Genomic DNA, 21,061 nt, shown 5'->3' with positions numbered 1-21,061 from the left:
ATGAGGTAGATAGTATGCAGGAAGCTTAAAGTATACATTCTTACAGTTCTCTTCCATCTTTCTCTGAAAATCAGAGACAATTCAGGATTAGAAACACAAAATAGTGGTCGAAGGTAAACGCAGGCTAACCCAGAGAATAATAACAGTAGCAATTATTCTCAGGTTTCCCAAGTAACAAAAATCAACACCCGCCCCCAGAGTGTATTTAAATAAACAATAAATATATTTATAAGAATCAATTAATATCCAGAGTACAACACACACATAAACAGTTTCATTTAACTAATAACTATTTTAATAACTCCATAATGTGGTAAAATCCATTATTAACCCTCAGTCCTGCTGTGTCTCTCTGTGACACCTCCAGAAATTGAACAGCCACTTAATTGGCCACAACAGCTTCAAGGTTGGAGACTGTGCATCTTCAAGTGTCAGGGTCATCTCAAGATTTAACTTCAGGTTTATCCTACCCCTGGATATACAAACAAGATCTCTAAGATAGCAAGTAGCAAGAACTTCTTTTCTTGGTTATACCCAGGATGTGGTAGATTGGTGGAGGGCACAGTCCATATGGTAAAGTAAAAGGAAAGGGAAAATATAATATAAGCACCTATGTTACATACAAAATATGTGTATAAACACATATGTGTGCACACATATATACAAACACACATGTGTTCTTATCTTTTGGGGTACATGTACATTATATATTTATATGTATGATATGTAAACCTGTTATAAACAATGTTGAGAATAATGGAAAGGGCTCTGAAATAAGAGGTAAAAGTCTAGGTTTCAAACGTATTCCTGTCATATATTAACTGTATAACTAATGGACAAGTCACTTAACCTAGCTAAACTTAAGTTTCCTCAGTGCAGAAAGGAATTCATTTCTGTACTACTTACTCCAGAGGATGATTGTGAATAAAGTTTAAAGAGTTCTATAAGTGTGTTATTGTTATTGCTACTGAAAATAATAATAATAATCTTATTTCTCTTACTTGTTAAATACATGAAGCTAGTCTATTTTTCAACAAAGCATTTCCTATTACACTTTTTTACTAAGATTTTTGAGGCAAAGTATCACTGGAGTCTAAATAGATTAGAAAGAATTAAATTACCATTTTTATCATCTTTAAAATGAAGCTAGAATTTTGTCCATAGAGAATTACTAATAGATCCATTCAGATTTTTTAAGATAAGCAGAAAAAGTTGCATAGTAGCAAAATAAAAGACAGAAATAAGATAGTGAATTTATTTTCTCCCAAACTTCCATTTACACCTAAGCCTACACTTGGAATTGAGGGACAGTGCTTTACCAGATCACCCCCAAATTATTAAACATAGAGAAGAGTGGCTAAAGGAAAATCATAATCAAATAAGAAGTTTTGTAGTAGCTAAATAATTTTCATGTTCTGTGATTACACACAGGACGGTCAGTGGTAGTTTTCAGATTAAGAACCATTTAAGAATACCTCTTTGATCATTACTTCTAAATTTGAGATTCAAAAAGCAGACCTGACCTTAGAGCAGCATAAGATGATAGCATACTAATAAACACAATAAAAACGTAAATTTCCCTTTAAGTTCGACAACATTAATGAGACATGCTATCTTTTCTTCTTATTCCATAGAGCTAGTGATGAATTTCACCATTCTAATCTCTAATGATGAATCATTCATAGGAGACAATATATCTAAAGTCATTAGATGGAAAAGCTCTGATGGTTTCCATGACAACAACACTCAGTTGGAGGTGGAGAAATTGAGACCTTCTGACACATAACTACACTTGTTTCTTTCCTATAATGGTCCGTTGGAAATAGATGGATTGTTCAATACAGCCCAAGGGGAAAGATAACATGTGCAAGTGATTTATTATACTGAATAACAGCAAGTTGTCATTTAAGCCCTTTAGTTGAACATGTTCTTAAATAATTTGCTTTGAAATTTTTTTACTATAATTTCCAACCACATGCCAAGACACATATAAACTTGACTAGTAAAGAAACTTTCATGCTATCTAATATTATTAAATACATAACAAAATCATTTCAACACAAAGTATAGCCTGTAAATCTCTTCCCCCCCGAACTCCACCCTATGTTGAAGAAAAACAATTAAAAAATCATTCAAATCCCTTCTGTGTTAATTCAATATCTATCCAAACCTTGGCCTAATTTCACACTAGATTAGTTCCATTATTATTGTAATTTCTAAATGTTAATTTCAAATTCCCAGTAGTTTTAATATCAGTATAAACAGAATGTTTTGTTCAGAATAAACAGGTAATTCAAGTTGGGTAAGTGATTCTTTCTTCCCTTCTGATCCAACACATATATGTAAAAGCACATCCATTTAGCAGTTGGATAGGTTGGCATGTACAGTCATGGAGAAAAAACTGTTTATTATCATTATAATAAATGTTCTATTAATTAGATCACAGTCTTTATATTAATAAGATGATAGATCTGTCAAAGATATATCTGAGTGTCAAAATATTCAAAAGTGCATTTTGGGGGCAGTTAGGGGGCTCAGTGGATTGAGAGCCAGACCCAGAGATGGAAAGTCCTGGGTTGTCAAGTTTGACCTCAGATCCTTCCTAGCTGTGTGACCCTGGGCAAGTCACTTACCCCCCCCCCCAAAAAAAAGTAAGTCTAGTAAAAATGGATATTATGCCCAATGTAAACCATTGTTGGTGTTAGTTTCAAATCCTATAACTTCCATATTATTCCGATCACAACTCTACATCACATCATATTCACACTATCTGATGCTTTCTGATTCATGCTTATTTCTTCCCATATATTCTCTACACAGGGTTCAGCAAATATACTGGAAGCTTTTTAAAAAATTGTGTTTAATATTTTGTGGGTGACAGAGCAGCATGTCGCCTGTCCAAGAATTATACCCTTATTCTTGTTATATGAAGTAACTAGGTTTCATGAACTGGGAATTAAAAAGCCCAAGATCAGATCTTGTCTCAGATGCTTACTATGTATGTCTTCTGGACCAAGTCCCTTAAACTTTCTCATTCTCAATTTCCTCTTCTTTAAAATAAGGATAATTAATAGCATCTACCTTGCAAGGTTGTTGTGAACATCAAGTGAGATAATGTAAGTAAGGTAGTTAATGAAACGATATTATTAGCTAAAGGCAGCATAGACTCCCTTTTCTAGTCACACTTCCGAAATGATGATTTTTATACCACTTCATCTTTATAGCTAATCATGATTATTAAATATAGCCTATAAACACTCCCTAAATGTCTTTCTGCAGCCATTGTGCAACCTGCAATTTTTATTCTTCTGAAATTTAACTTTTTCTTCATTCACAGCTATATAATGTCACCTGGAGAATATATTTTAAAAGATGTGTTTTGATAGCAAGGAACAATTTGGAATCACAACTAGCACTACACTATTTCCTAAAGACAATCCAGCCCATTTTTTAAAATTCAGTTTTGGACCAAGCTCCTTTCCTGTGAGTAATGTGTACTCTACTGTGAGTAATTTATATTAGCTCAAACTAATTGGATTAGAAATATGGTTTGAGATTAAGCAATGAAAGATCATGAATTATTCAAATTATTTTATACTTTAAAATCATATAATTTTGAAAAAGGGTTGTAAAGTCTATAGATAACAAATATTTATTTAGATAATTTCTTCTTAGATAAAAGTATAAATATGTTATTCATGTGAAATATCATTTACATAAAAAGAGTACAGAAAATATTTTAATGAATTTAACCCTGCATTGGGATCAATACATAGATAAAAATGATTTTCTCCCAAACTCACCAATCACTCTTATCAGGTGGCTAGGATATCTGGGACTGCTTGCTGAGAGTTTGGGGTAAAAAGGCAGAAAAGAAGCCAGGTCAAGAGGTGACGGTTTCAGAATACATTCTCCATCATGGCAATATCTAAAATTTTCAGAGTTGAGCATTTGGGTGTCTCTGATTCTCTGGAAAGCAGCTAAGTGGCACAGTGCATAGAATGATGGACCTGGAATCAGGAAGACTCCTTTATGTGAGTTTAATCTTGCCTCAAGCACTAGCTGTGTGACCCTGGACAAGTCACTTATCCCTATTTGCATCAGTTTTCTCATTTGCAAAATGAGCTGGAGAAGGAAATGGCAAACCACTTCAATATCTCTGCCAAGAAAACCCAAAATGGAGTCACAAAGCATCTTTCACAATGGAAAAATGACCGAACAAACAAAAAGATTCTCCTTCTCTGACCCTGATGGTTGTTTGGAACTGTCTTTGGAATTGCTATATTACTAGAATCATGTATTTTGCCATTCAAAATCAAGGAAGAAAGGAAAAGAATATCACCAATCATTGTTCAGTCTATGACAGGCTTCACCCATGAAATGTATGTCTCTCTACTGGCAGCTGGAACTACAGCTCCAAAAGTTGGATTTCAGAGTCTTTGTGAGAAGAATGAAGGCACAAGCTTTCTCAGTCTTGGAAGATTCATATGGCATCAAATTTTAGGATGAACTTTAAATTCTCCATTTCTGGACCTGGTTTCTTTTTCTTTCTTCCAATATATCCCCCACTCCCACAAAATCGGTGGCTGGTGGAGTTTAGGCAAGCCTGTACAATCTCTGTGGTAATTCCAATACAGAGCTATATAAGTAAACATCAAAAGCTGACATTTGAATGTTTTTTTTTTAAATAGGAAAATAATGTTTGGTTGGAATAAGAACCAACTATCCAATCTAGTAGATGAAGAATATAAGATAAGATAGCTTAAATAATGAATAGTTATTTATAATTAATTCATCTTCTTATAGGCCATCTTCTATTTCTACCTACACACACACACACACACACACACACACACACACACACACATATATATATAATTTCCACCCCAAACTCAGCATGTCCCAAATCAATTTTCTTCTATTTCCCCTAAATCCTTACATCTCATCTTCTGTCAATGGCACTACCATTTCCCTAATAAAATTAGCTCATGTAATGATGGAGAATCAATTAAATTAATGAACTTATCAACTCCATTCCAACTGAAGTAACTAAAAAGATACTATGCCTTAATATATGTTTCAAGTAAGAATGTCTACTAAAATAATCAATTAAGGGCATTAGGTTGGTTGTGAGTAGTCCTTGATCAATATGGAAGGGTTGAAAGCCACTGGCTGAAATGGAGTGACACTTCACTGAAAGAATATTGAGATTGACTGAAGAGATTCATTCATGCCCTGTGGATTACATAAAGGAGAAAACCAGTTTGACAATCATCTTTGAGTGCTTAACCAGCTGAGCAAGAGAAGCCATTCCAGTCAAACCCTTAAAAACCTATTTCTTAGGTGGATAGGGAAAATGGGGAAAGAGAAATGCATTTATTTCCCCCCTTTCCTCTCCATTGATTAGATGTTGACCTTCCATATGTATGCTTTTCATCTTTCATCTTAAAACAGGACCAATGCCATCACATGGGTGATATCTTGACTTGAACATGAGTTGGATTTAAGAAAGGAAAAGTTGTAGTCTCACTTTCTTTTCCAGAGTCACCAAAGTCCAGTGGCAGAGAAAGTCAAGATGAATTGAAAGGGCCTAGGATACAGTAGATGACTTAGACAGCTTCCATGTAAGTTCTAAGCACCCCAGAGCAACTGCTTCACCTTTATGCATCAGGACAAATTGTTCTCATCTATCCATTCCACTGGGGGAAGTCTTCATGTGTTTGGGGCAGACATGCCCCTAATTCTCAGATAGTTTTAAGGTTGGTCAGTTATCCTCAAACTGGTTTAACCCATCTTCTAACGTAGTTTTACTGAATTGTGATAGAGTTTTTTGGAGTCACAAGTGAGACGTGGGTGAGATATGAGACCTTATAAGTACTGAAGAATTGAAGAATTTGAACTGCTTATTAGCATCATAGCAGAGTTCCTGGAATATGTAGCAAGAGTTTGATTGACAGCCCTCAAGGCTCAGAATTCTCCCTGAGCTGGCTGGGTGAGAGTTCCAAGCTGTTGAAGAGACAGGTTTCCTGCTGTCTGTCCGGAGCCAAAGGTCAAGCCTGAAGGGTGTAGATTTGGGCTCTCCTGGACTCTCCTGGACATCTTGTAAGCTGCCTTGAATACCATCAAACATGGGTGAGAGTAATTTTCCCATACATTCTGGTGAACAGAGAGGAAACTTGGAGGAGCCTCTCTTTCCTGGGACATCTGAGGACTCAGCTGGATTCCTGTACCTGATCCACCAAGGACTCTCTGTGTGTGAGAAATCTGGTTCTCTGTTGGACTTACCCTTAGGAAACTTAAGTATTTAGTTTACAGTAGTTAGATAGTGGGTTTAATAACTGGGATAAGAGTCAGATGCAATCCTTTCCCTTGTCCTTTTCCCTTCATCTCTTCTTTGTTAATAAATTCATTTTATTTAATTGTACCTTCTCCTTTTGTATATCACCTTCCTTCCCCATTCCAAAATTAACTTATATAAATATCAGTGGGAGCAAGAACTAAGGAAACATGCAAGGTGTTCAACAATGACCATAGAAGAAAGCTGTATCCTGCCCAGAGAGAACTTAACAACAATCCCTTGAAAGGCAGGAAAACACTTCCAGGAACTTTGTCTCTTTTTCCATGTCATGTCCCTTCTGTTTAAATCCACTTCCTTCTCAATTTTATATTCACATGTGAGTCCCCTCAATTCGGTGAGGATATTTTGCCCCAACTATTTTTACTTCATACTTAAGCATATTGTCATTCCTGAAAACGATTTAAGATTGCCTCACTAATCTTTATTGACACAAGTACAGAAGTGGGGACTCCCGAAGTAAATAGTGAGACCACTCCCAGACCCTTAGGGCTACCCACAAACCTCTGAAGGGGTTATGTGACAGATATTCTCTGAGGACCCAGCCTACTAATCTGAGTGGATACTGGGAGAGTAATAACTAAAAATTATGCTTGATTACCTCTCATCTTGTGTCTTCAGATCCAATCATTTAATTCCTTATGTTCACATATCCACCATTTTGGAAACATCCTACTTCCCATATTTGTCTTTTTCCATCTTGTCTTTTTCTTGTCTTTTTGTTTTAAACCCTTACCTTCTGTCTTGGAACCAATAGGCAGAAGAGTGGTAAGGGCTAGGCAATGGGGGTTAAATGATTTGCCCAGGGTCACACTGCTAGGAAATGTCTGAGGTCAGATTTGACCCTAGGACCTCCCAACTCTAGATCTGGCTTTCAAATCACTGAGTCACTCAGCTGCCCTACTCCCCTTGTCTTTTTCAAACATCACCAATCTAACCCAATGCCTCATATAACTTATATTCTGATGGTCTCAACTAATTTTCTTGATGCCATGTGTCTGGATTCCTTGCTCACCTTGCCTCAAGATTATTTCTTCTAATGTATAAATATGATCATATCATGTCAACACTCAAAACCCTTTGGTAGTTCCCCATTTTTCACCAAATAAAATTCAAATTTTTAGGCATTATTCAGGTTCTCTATAATATATCCTTCCCATAACTTTCTAGCCTTGATTTGTACTATTCCATTCTTTATGAGCTAAACTGTAGTCAAATTGGCATATCCTGACCACATTTCAAGCCATACTAGTTCCATGTATTTGTTTAAATAGTTTCCCAGACATTACATGTCCACCTTTGCCAGGTCTAACTCCAATTAATGAAATTCTATTTGTCATTTATGTCGTGGCCAAAATGACAACTTTTTGTATGAAATCATCACTGAGCATTTGGTCTACTAATTCCCTCTCACTCATAATTTAAATAGTATTTGGTTGTGCTCTTGTACATTTAACCAATATAATTTTGTAATACTTCTTTATGTCTCTGTCTCTCTGTCTCTGTCTGTCTGTCTGTCTCTCTCCCTCTCTCTCACTCTGTCCTATCTCCCTTACTAGCCTGTGTAAGTGTGAAACTCCCACTCCCTTTTATGATTATAACAGTATTTGCCTTTATGATTATTTTTGTAACACAGTCATTAGTGTTACAAAAGTGATACAGTTTGCTTTATAAAATTATAGGGATTAGCTAAGAAAGTTATAGTTTAGTGTGGTATCAAATCTTGTTTATATCTTTTGACCTTAAGCCTATAATGGAAAGTTACTACCAAGCCCACCACACCCTGCTGGGTGCAAGCTCAAGATGATCACACTGGAAGTAGAGGGCCACTCTTGTTTTTCCAAATGTGTTAACCAAACTCTTGACTCATATTGTCAGTAAAAGACACCAAGATTGCAAAGGCCATTGAAAATACAGTAATAACAAGGGACTTAAGTTACCAACCAAAGTGATCTTCTTTTGCATTCACTAGCTTAATCAGCACTTGTAAGATTTCTCTCTATAAAAAGACACCATTTCTAAGGCTCAGGGTCTCTGGTTCTGATGGGACCAGGGTCTAGCTTTATTGTGAGGTGGGCCTCCTCTCAATAAACCTGTTATTTAGCTTGGAGCTCCTATATTGGTGTGATAAATTTTCACCACACCTGGAAGCTCTTAGAGACAAGAGACTGTATCTTATTTAATCTAGATCGTGTCCCACTGAACATGACAGAGTGGGTTATAGAATTAAAAAGCATCTATTAAATACTCACTATATACTATGTACTGTGCCAAGGAGTGGAGATAAAAATTCTAAATGAAGATGGTCATTGTTCTTGAAGACAGAGGAAAATGCAGGAAGACAACTGATGGAAAAGCAAGGTGGCTAGGTAGGGTTGTTTTGGTCTTGGGGATGGTGAATGCATTGATAGAGCTATGTATGAACTGACATGTCCACAAGGGCACTGCCTCATGACCACAGCACTTAGTGTTTTGGAATCTTTAGGTCAATACAAAGATAAGTTCAGATCCCATTGTGTCTTATAAAAGAAGTTGCCCATTCGCCACAACTGTAAAAGTTTTTCCCTACTCCCCAGTTTGTATTTCACTTGGCTGTGTACGTATGTAAATGTCATTGATTTAATTATTGTTCTCATGGGCAAGAGATGAAGAAGGCAACAGGAGAGAAGTAAATATAAGTAATAACATAATAGGAACATAGAGAAAGGTAGCAACATGGTAGGTCAGAATCAGGCTACTTATGGTGAGCATTCAACAATCAATAGTCTGGTTTTAGAGAAGAATTGGAGGGCCAGCATGGAGTGGAGGGACAGGACAACGAAGATGGCTAGGGAGTAGCAATATGGTGGATTTGGGCTGAAGCAGTTACAGTGAATGCCCCAGATGTAGTAGGCCAGGATGGAGATGGATAATTAATAAGGTTTGATAAATACTGATAAAGGTTAAAGTTGAAAAGGGTGAAATACCTCCTGGAATCTAGTCCTATGCTGCTGAAGGATTGACCACTGACAAAAAGATGGAAATGGAGGGTAAAAGGAGAAGATTCAGGTTGGATTGGGATTCTAAATCATTATTGAATGATAATAACTTTCAAATTTATACATCTTACTCTCATTTCTCGACATCTTCATTTCGATGCAACATTGGCTCTTCTCAAACACATTCCTCTTCCTCTTCCTAACTACCTTATTTCTGTTGATGGTATCACTATGCTTTGTGTATCCCTGGCTCACAACTTTCATATTATAGACTCTCTACTCTCCCTCACCCTCTGTATCAAGTCAGTTGCCAAATTTTGTCCACACTATTGCTACTATCCAGAATATTCTTTTCATAAAATCTCTCTTTTGGAACCAGTGAAATAATATCCAAATTGTTCTCCTTGATTTTATTCTTTATTGCATTCCATTCTTCCCACAATTGTAAAATGAGTCTTCCTAAAATACAGATCTAGTAATGATATTCCTCTGCTCAAGAAGCTTAACTGACTTCCCATTGCTTCTTAGTGCAACTCAAGTGCCATATCTTACACAAAAGTATTCCTGAAGAACACAGTGTTTTGTGCTCTAGTAGATCCCCCAAATAACTTTGAACCTAGTCATCAGCAACAAAGATTCTTATCTGCTCTTTGTTTGGTTTGGTCATTAAACTCTAAAGACCAAGGTAAAAATATGTAGAAATAGATTTAAATTATATATATGTATATATAAAATATGTATATGCATAAATTTGTCATCAAATTCTACATGCATTTGCATATTTGTATATAATTTTAAAATAAATGAATATTTGTATGCATATATACAGGTTCTTGTATGTATACATATATTTATATGGTATTTTATATATATAATATATATATTTGTATATGTACCATTCCATTATTCTTCTCGTGTACCATATATAAATAAGAAATTTTGTTTGAAGATGTAATTTTTCTTATTTTTTCCCATTTTCACAAATAAAAGCTACAAAAGAAACTAAAATTGGAAAGATATTTCTCTATTTATATTAGTGAATTTTTTTTAACCACTTGTCTCCTAGCCAAAAAATGAATCTACTAATCTCATTTTTTTCTGGAAAATTAATAAAGTTATTTTGAATATAAAAATGAAAAGCATGTGATTATATGCAACCAGGTTAAAATATGTTTACATATGGTTTAAAAAGTGATCATGTATAATTCATTTTTTTTGAATGACAGGGTCTTTCTTTCACAATAGCATAGCTAGAGGATAATCATTTAAAATGTTAATACTTGGGATCTAATTGCAATTCACAAAGTAAAATTTCCTTTAGAATTTATAGAAAAAGAATTTGTACTTAACTCGCATTAATCGCAGGAATATATTTTCCACATTTTCTTTTCAAATAAATACTAAAAAGAAGGTTCTTGTTAGGAACTACTGGTTGTCCCTTTATTTACCTTCTATGATCACAGGTAAGTTTTGTTGGTTGCTATTCCAGACCTAATGCAGAGTGGCATAAATGAAAACTCCAGAAGAGTTTTCACTCAGTAAGAGAATGAATAATATCTTTTTAGCCACTGGGGTATTCTCTTGTTATTAGCATACTAAACTTGTCAGCTTTTGAATAATGCTTAATGGCCATAAGCAGTAGTCTCGTAATTAATTTCTCAGCTTATTAAAACATAAGCAACTCATAACTGCGTGGCAGAATAATTCTTAACTTTCTTAGTACATATACTTGTTAGGCACTTCTTAGTATTTTTTAGCATCCAATCAGTTTTGAAGTTATGTCCTCTAATATCTACCAAAGATTTAAGACATGTTAAATTTGGACATGCTTCTTTATTGACACTTCAATAGCTATCATTTCATTTCAAAAACAGGGTTGTAAGCATGTATGACCATCTACATGCCTACAAGCACTTCACTGATAAACAGTGTGGCTTCTATTTCATTCTTCAACATTCCTGAGAATACTAATAAATCTCAGAGAAATAAAATATGGAATTTTCTGAGATCAGATATATTTGATATTATTCAAATTCAATTTTCCTCTTTCCAATGGTCACTCCAAGAATAGAAGCTCCAATATATGTAAATAATCCTATTACCCAGCTCTCCTTTCATAAAGAATATGTTATGTAAGATGTCTACACTATCCTTAAAATTGGATTCTTTAAAAAAAAATTGCTTAAGTAGTTGCCTGCTTGAAAAAGAAAAAGGTTAAATCTGAGCACTGTCTTTGTATACACCTCTATCAAAGTTGTTGAAATTCATCATAACTAGAAATAAGTTACTGGGTACTAATATATTACAATCAATATTCAGTAACTAAACACCATAGTCATATTTTACGATACTCCTCTGCTCTTTAAAATTAATTTCTAAATAACATTGTTTCTCTTCTCAGTTGTAATTTCATAGAAATCAGTGTATAACACACACACACACACACACACACATGCACATGCAATATCATTGCAAAGGAAAATGTAAAACCCAGTCTCATATAGCAGTAGAACAAATAAAACAACAATTCTAGCCTTATTCAGTGTCACTTTGGTTTGTGCATAAAAATATATTTTCCCCTCAAAGCATAGAGAAAACTCTGACAATGCAACATTATCTGAAAGGTTTTTTAATCAAAATTATCAAAAAGCAGATGGGATTTATTTTTAGAAATTAAATGATGTAGAGATATTAAAATTCATATGCTAACTTGACTACTGCATTGGTATTATACTGAAGTGTTTCTTTCTCATTATTTACTAGCCAACAACTTTATTGTTTCCAGAGCTCATCTACCAGAGCAGAACATCATTTTTATGACATAAAATTCTTCTTCTTTGCTTTATTCTGAACAGAATGATTTAAAAATGATGTTTTTAATTCAAGTTAGGAATTTTTTTTGGGAAAATATAAGTCCCTATATGATGTTTTAGTGTTTTGAAGACTAAGATGATAATTTATCTAGTTCAATAAATGTATATTTCAATCCCCTCTAAAGTGAAATGCATGTTTTAGTTTGTCCTCAAGAAAATTATGATAAAGAGCAGCCACCAGTGACCTATGATCAAAGCAAAGATGAATCACAACTGCAAAAGAGCAGTGATGACTGATGCTTTCCACCTCTTGCCAGAAAGTATTTGCTTTCACACATGGTAACAGTAGGAGACATTTTTTGTTTGTTGTTTTTGCAAGACAATTTCTTTTTATGGGCTCTTTTTTTAAGTGAGTAGAGATTGGGAAGATGGGTGGTGTGGAAGAGAGAAAGTGGGAAAGCATGTAACAAGACAGGAGTAGCTGAAACTGATGATCTGTCATTTAAACGACTGTTCTATTTGGAATGTTACCGGGAGAAGCAGTTGAAGAAAGGAACAGATGCACTGAAGGGTTATGAAGACAGAGAGGTTGTCTTTTGGCTTTGAAGAGAGAAGAAAGAAGGACAAAAGTTTAGCTCTCTCTCCCTCTCTGATTTGCTAACTTCCAGACCTATCAGCCATTTCTCCCAATTGAAATATTCCACCATCCTCCAAACTAAGACTCATTGTAGTATTAGGGAATCCCCAACCCTCTTACTTCCATTTCTTATCCTTCCCTGTCTTCCCTGATAAACCCCTTACATAAGATAAAGAGGAGAAAGAGTATGTCATTTGAGATATCATAAGACTCACCTTGATTTGATTTAGAAGAAGAGAGATGAAGAAGAAGGAAGGGGGAGGGGAGGAAGGGAGGAAGAAAGTAGGTAACAGCCTGATCTTTAGTTATCAATTACCAATCAAAATAGTCCCTTATTACGTGGGGGCAAGTTGTGATAGTAATACTAAAAGAAAATTCCAGGGAAATTAAGAAAATAAAAATATCAATGGGTAATTAGAAAAATTTCACAAGGGCTAAATAACTCAATGGATAAAGGTCCTGAGTTGAATTTTGACTTCTATGCTTCCTAGCTGCATGACCTTAGGCAAGTCACTAAATCCCCATTGCCTAGCCCTTTAACTGCTTTTCTACTTCAAGCATTAAGACATAAATTAAGGGTTTTATTAAAAAAAATCACACAGAAGAGAGAAAAGGAGAACTCAGAAGAGAACATAGACAAGCAGGACAGTATTAGAACTACTTTACTAAATTTGACATATACAAAAATAAGTCCCACATGGTCAAATTCACTTTAATACACAGTACTTTTTTTCCTGTTCTTCTTTGTATAGAAATATTCATGTTTGTTGATGTTCACTCAAGTTCATAATAAAAAAGGAACATTTAAATTTTTGGTCACTTTCTTTTTGAAAAATATTTGATTATAGTTGTGACTAATCATGACTACTCATCTTCTAGAGAATGTCTTTTGGTCTTAGAGTCAAGTGATTTTGCTTAGTTTTTTTTTTTTACTTTATTATAGAGGAAAACTTTCTGGGAAGTGTGATAAATATGTCAAAGTGACTATGATGTAAAAACAAGAAGCAATGATAAAAAGTTCATGTTTTTAAAAGAGGAAATAGATTATTTTTTTAAAGAGAAAAAATGGGATAGGAGTCAGTGGCAAAAGCAACTTAGTTTTGTGGAAGAATTGTTAAAACTCATATTTCCCAAAAGAAAGAAAACTAGAGGTAGAGTTACTCCAACCCCTACAATGGCATCATCACTAAATTTGTTGCTGATACTTCCAAAATAACTTGTCTAAAAATTGAAATCAATATCTTCTCTCCCCAAAACATCCCATTCCACCCAACTTTTCTTCTGCTGATGACATTACCTAAAATCTTTCTCATCAACAGTCTTTAAATGGTAGAGTCATTCTTGTGTTCTCCATCTCCTTTAATCAACAATGTTTGGTTTGTTACTAGTTTCTGTCTGTCTCTAACATCTCACAACTTTCTGCTCAAAGATAACCCTCTATTGAAGGGACTTTTCATTTCTTGACAGGTAATAACCTTGTAATTCTTTGTCTCTAGTTTCTCCCACATTTAAGTCCTATTATTGAAAATATCTTCCCAGTGCACACTTGGCCATGCCACTGCTTTGCTTGACATTTAAAGCCCATTTGATTCTTAGTCCAATTTGCCTTCTTTCACATACTTCACATTCCAGGCAACCTGGACTTTTGTCTGTTTTCTGAATTCAATTTGTCATCTCTCACTTCCATGCATTCATATAGGCTTATCTCCCATGTAAAGAATACATTAATTTTCTCTGAAAATTATTTTTAAATAATTTTCTTTCTTCAAGGTTCACCTTATATGTCACAATAATGAAACTTGATAAGATAGTTAGTATGTTCTTCCTCCTCAAATTTCATTCTCTGAACTCATGCCATAAATTTTCTCCTCCTTGTCTTTTCATTCTAAAGCACTCCTCCTGACTCTCCTACAACTTAATTTTTATCATACCTATACTGTTACCTTCTAGAGAACATAAGCTTTTTTTTTTCACTTGAAGGAGGATTATCACAAAAGCTAGGGAATGCTAAAGTATAATTCTTGTGTTTTAATAACTTCCAAATCAGAATTTTATGTTTCTGGCATTCCTCTAATTTATGCTGAGTGCAGTTAGCCCAGAATTGTATTTCTGAAGAAATTAAAGACTTTTATATTGAAATTTTCACATTGACTTTTTAAATGTGCTCAAATCACTCATCTGTAGGTTATTGCAGGGCAATTGATTAGATCAACGTTCAGGTCATATCTGAGCTTCTTTTTTCTCTAATTTTCTCCTTAATGATAGTGGTCTTAACCTGTCAAACTGTGGGTGGAAATGTAGGATAGGATAATGAGATTAGTATTAGAAAGGCAAGATAGTATAATGAAAAGCATGCTGGATATGTAGTGAGAGGACTTCAGTTTGAATCCCAACTTGGTCACTGACCAGCTGACCATCTATCAGTCACCAGCTGACCATCTATCAGTCACATTATTTCTCTGGGTCTTAGTTTCCTTATATCTGAAATGAGGGACTCAGACTGGGTGGCTTCTAAAGCCCCTTCTACCTCCAATTTTATTATCCTAATATTCTATGATAGTGGTTATCTATAAGCTAAAAATTCTGAAAAAAGGAATTTGTACTACCATTTCTATTGTTTTCTTAGGGTCTACTCTGCTATCTTGAAATGCAGTACAAGCAAGGGTTGTGGTATATCTGAAGCAGGGCCACACAGGATTGGAGAGAAAAACAAAAACAAAAACAAGTTTGACCTGGAAAGGGAAAGCTGAGAGATCTAAAAATCAAAGCAAATTTTACTTCCTTTTCTTCCTTTCAATATGAGCCATTCTTTCTGAGTAGTAGGAATCTTCTCAAACCACTAAGTACAAATTACATTAATTATACTTGAATAACTATGGTACAAGAGCAAAATCAGCAGAAAGAACCATAGATTAGGATTTGGGAGACTTAGATTCTATAACTGCTTCTGTCATTAGGTCATAGACTTTAGAGCTCTCTCTATCCCATTCTCCATCCGTCCCATACGATGTCCCCCAGAAATATACATAAGTTTCCTGTGGATACATCTTCCATGATTGATGTTATAAACTGCATAAGAGATGTCATAGAATATGGAAACATGAAGGGTTAGTTCAATTCGATTCAATGCAGCTACTACATATTCAACATCTAAATGAGTTCTTACTACCTTGTGACCTTAGAGAAATCACTTAGTCTCTTTGAGCCTCTATTTACTCATCTGTAAAATGAGATGGTCTTTTTTCCACTCACAGATCAATCTTTTATTCATTAATCCACAAGCTTCTCTTCTGGGCACACACTAGTTGCTTAATATATGCTTTTTGATTAATGGTTCAATCACAGGATTATAAATTGAGAGGTGAAAGGAACCATGGACATAATTGCTTACAATTCCCCCATTAGCAGTTGAGAAAATAGTATCTGAGTCAAAATAAGAATCTAAGTTATCTTGACTCAAATTGAGCACTCTACTATACCACCTAGCTGTATTCTCTTCTTTACTAAACCTTTTCCAGACTACAGATTATTTAGTTTAGTCCTCTAATTTTACAGATTAGCAAAGTATTTAAGTCACCCTGATAATATGAAAGATCAAATCTGAGATAAAATCCGAATCTACTTGCTCTAATTCTAAATCCGATATTCCTTCTACTACCCTATGCTACCTCTGTTAATTGTGTTTAATTAAGGAGTTGAATTCATTGATCTCTAAAAGTAATACTTTGAATGCTATCCAATTCCAGAGAAAGAATGGTGGGAGTAGAAAAACAGAAGGAAAACATATGATTTATCACTTCTTTATATGGGTATAAGACTTGGGGTTTTGGTTTCAAAATGCTTACAAAAAATAATAATATAGAAATAGGCACTGAGTGATAATACACACACACACACACACACACACACACACACACACACACACACACACATATATATAACCCAGTAGAATTGCTTGTCAGCTCTGGGAGAGATGAAAGAAGAAGGGATGGAGAGAACATGGATCATGTAACCTTGAAAAAAATACTTAAAATAAATTTAATAAAATACTTTGGTAAAAGTTTAGATCATATTTACATATCAATTCATGCTTTTAAAAACACTTAATGTACAATGTCTAATTTGATACTTTCAACAACCCTGTGAATTGGCTAGTATAGGATTGTTCAATCATATTTTTAAAATGAAAAGATGGATATTTAATGAAGTGAAATTGAACTATTCGAGGCTATTCTACTAGTAAGTGGCAGAGTCTACAAATGAACTCTGGTGGGGCTCAAAGCAGAGATCTCAAAGAAATATTAAAAACAATACTAAAAGTTCTTAAATAGTTGAAGTAAATGTCTAGAACACAATAAGGCAGATTTTAATTTTCATATATATATATACATACATACTATTTACTTGTAGGGATCTGATTTTGTAATAAATGTTATGCTATAGCTCTTTTGGTACAAAAGAAATTGGAATTTGAGGGGATGCCCATCAATTACATAATGGCTGAACAAATTGTGGCATATGATTATGAGAGAATACTTTTGAGCAATAATTTCATAAAAACCTTGGAAAATCTATATGAATGGATGCAAAATAAAGTGAGGAAAACCAAGAAAACAGTATACAGTAATAGAAGCATTGCAATAATGACAACTGTGAAAGGCAGCTATCTGGTTAATACAATGATCTAAGACAATTCCAAAGGACCTTTGATGAAAAAATGCAATTATCTCCAAAGTGAGAACCAATGAATTCTGTGTGCAGATTAAAACATACTTTTTTTCACTTAATTTTCTTGTTTTTGTTTTTTTTTTGTAAGATGACTAATATGGAAATATGTTTTGCCCAACTATATCATACTGATTATCTTCTCAACCAGTGAGGGAGGAGCTAAAGGCAGGAAGAAAAACTAAAACTTGAAATTAAAAAAAATGAATGTTAAGAAATTTTATGCTACCAGAAATGTCTAAGAAATAATTTAGTTCTCTTCCATCCTTAAAAACTTTAGATTTGTGTAAGGATTTATACTTCTCAGAATATTTTCAATTCTTTCATCTCCTTAGCAACTCAAAAGAGTAGAGTAGGTAATATCATCCCCATTTTATAGCTGAGGAAATTGAGTTTCAGAAAGATCAAGTCACTTATACAGGGTTCCATGGCTGGTAAAAGGAAGAGCTAAGATTTCCTGAATCCTGTGCAGAACTTGTTTTCCCAAAACACAACCATCTCACAGTAATAAATATTTGTGACTAAATATGTATTTTAGTTTGAAGTCATTTATCCACAATAATCTCAATTTGCTGTCCAAAAGACAGCAAAGTTTCTTGATATGAGTGCTATGAGGACATAAGCTAAGCTATGTTTTCAGATTTCCAAATTCCCAGTCAGAAATAAAATCAAAGGCCCCTCATTTCCCTCTCTTCCCTTCCCTTCTTCCCTCTGCATTTGGGAGGCATCTAAACAACTTGTCTCAGACCTTAAAACTACTACTAAATACCTAGCAATGCTTTGTTTGTTACCTTATTTGAGCCTCACAATAACTCTGAAAGCCAGGTAGTAGTATTAACCCCATTTTCAGATAATATTAAGTGACTTGCTAAAGGGTGAAAGAGCAGGTCAAAATCTGAGGCAGAATTTGAATTTAGCTCTTCCAGAAACATAAGCCAAACTCTCTATCTACTGCTCCACTGGAATGACTTCCGCCATGTCTTTCTGGGATGATCTAGGGACCCCATGACTATCTATTGGCTTTAGCCCATGCTGCACAGGCATCCTACTTTGAATCTCTGTGAATGCTATTCTTTTGCTAGATTCCTAACATATCCAGATCTCGCCTATGGGCAATGTCTCAAGCAACCAGGGAGCACCACCTGCTGGCCCAGTTCTGTATAGTTGATGGGTCTTTAGGCTCCTTGGAAAGTCAAATGTATATTTTGGCCACCCACAGCCACATGTAATTATTTAGAGAAAAAATTAGGGTATAAAAATAGGCCATTCAAATCAATTCAAAATATCCTTACTGAGCCCCTACATTGTACAAGGCATTGTGCTAAATGCTAGAGGCGATGAACAAACTCTAACAGTGAATAGGACCGAAACCACAAGAAAAAGGTATTCTTTCCTGTCCTAAAAGTATATTATAGTTGAATGTGAAAAAATATCATGCCCACCTGAAATATAAATGTGTGTAAATATAATCGGCATCCCAAGAGAGCTAAAAGACAGAGAGCAGCTTTAATATTTCAAAAGATCTAGATGTTCTGAATATAGTTTGCCCTTTGCCACTGTAGATTGCAAGACTTCCATGCCTGAGCAGAAAGTCTGTGAGAGTTGCTATCTATATATATATATTTCTTGAAATTTTTATTTAATTAGATGATTTAGAATATTTTTCCATGGTTACAAGATTCATGTTCTTTCCCTTCTTTCCCTCCACCCCCCTCCTGTAGCCAACACACAATTCCACTGGGTTTTACATGTGTCATTGATCAAGACCTATTTCCATATTATTGATATTTGCACTAGGATGATGATTTAGAGTCTACATCCCCAGTCATATCCCCATTGAACCATGTGATCAGACAGTTTTTTCCTTCTGTGTTTCTGCTCCCACAGTTCTTCCTCTGGATGAGGATAGTGTTATTTCTCATATGTCCCTCTGCAAATATATTTTTTAAAAAGTCATTTTGTCCTGGTCAGAAATCTAGATATGGGATTCTTCTATGGAAGATTTTAGCTAATCTGGTCCATTGGCTACAGACACGCATTATTGGTTCATCATCAAAGGTTTCCCAGATAGGTAGAACATGATACAAGATTAAAAAGTAGGAAAGTACATGTTTTACAAAGCTGATGTGACCTTGATTTTTCTTAAAAAAACAAAAGAGAGTGATAAAGAGAGACAGAGGAGAGAGAGAAAGAAAGAAGGGCAGAAAAAGAGAGAGGGACAAGGAGAGGGAAAGAGAGAGTACATATGCTTTAGTTGATATGCACTCATTTTCATTCTTCATTACCTCCATTTGGAGTGGGATTTTCTTGGGAAAGATACTGGAATGGTTTGCCATTTCCTTCTCTAGGTCATTTTGCAGATGAGAAACTGAGGCAAACAGGTTTAAGTGACTTAACCAGAGTCACACAGCTAGTAAGTGTCTGAAGCCAGATTTGAACTCAAGATGATGAGTCTTTCTAATTCCAGGCTTGGCCATCTATCAACTGCACCATCTAACTGCCCAGAAATTTGCTAGTTTAACAATGCTTTTTAAGTACAGACTGCACAGAGTTCATTTTCATAGCATTTTAGCATTTTATCCATTTGATGTCTTCTTCCCCTGAGGCAAGAATTTATAGCTTCTCTCTCTTTCCCTCTCTCTCTCTCTTCATATAGGTATGATACATATACACATATATTATATATATACATATATCATATATAATATATATTATCTATACTAAAATGCTGGATGTAGAATCAGAAGTTGAGGATTTAAATATAGCCTCTGATAGCCACAGTACGGACAGATCACTTAACTTGCCAATGTCATTTTTCTTACTTGCAAAATGGCATAATAAAATATACTCTCCCTACCTCACAAAGAGGTAGCTGAAACAGTAGAATACACATACAGATATCTCAAACGCATATAATCTCAACAATATAGTGCGAACAGAGCTGCATTCAGCTCAAGTAGTTTGCTGACTCTAACTGAAAGATTTGCTTTTTTCTTATCTTAGGGGAAAATGTCATGTTTAAAGGTAGGTCAGGAACACAGCCTAGCCCCATGTAGAAATTAAGAATGATTTACAGACATGCTTCAAAACAATCAATAGCTTTGGAGCTGGAAAGCACCTTTGAAATAATGTAGTCCAACCCCCTCCTTCTAGAAATGAGGACTCTTACATTTTGGTCTCACTATTCCCCAGGAATTTGTAAACAGATGATGTGCCACATGAAAATTACTGATAGAAAAGATGGAATTATTAATGAGAACTTCTGACATTTTCAAGGCTATCTGCTCAGCATATGAGAATATGAAGGGGAGGAATTACTCATCAAGAAGGAAGAGTTAATTAATGAGGTGTCAATGAGAGTTAATTAATGAAGTGGTAGATCATGCATTCTTCTTTCCACTCTTAGCTATTGTTTTCCCAGCACCAGTACTGATCAGAGAATCTTATGGTTGGCAGGAGTTTTAATCTGCTCCTAATTTTCTCTACAATACCTCCATTAAGAGGTCATTTAGCCACTGGGTGAAGACTTCAGGGAGACTATTCTATTTTTAGA

The 21,061-nt window shown here is 34.8% G+C and overlaps 1 protein-coding gene across 11 annotated transcripts in view; it reads right to left on the bottom strand.

Moving 5' to 3' along the window:
* The window catches only part of DMD (dystrophin), a 2,399,796-nt gene that overhangs the window by 838,589 nt on the left and 1,540,146 nt on the right, over positions 1-21,061 (bottom strand). The gene's annotated exons all lie outside the window — the stretch shown is intronic.

This window comes from Monodelphis domestica, chromosome 4 (genome assembly GCF_027887165.1).
Source record: "Monodelphis domestica isolate mMonDom1 chromosome 4, mMonDom1.pri, whole genome shotgun sequence".
NCBI classification, from domain to species: Eukaryota; Metazoa; Chordata; class Mammalia; order Didelphimorphia; family Didelphidae; genus Monodelphis; species Monodelphis domestica.
The sequence above is the reverse complement of the archived record's forward strand: the minus strand, read 5'-3'. Positions and strand labels throughout refer to the sequence as shown.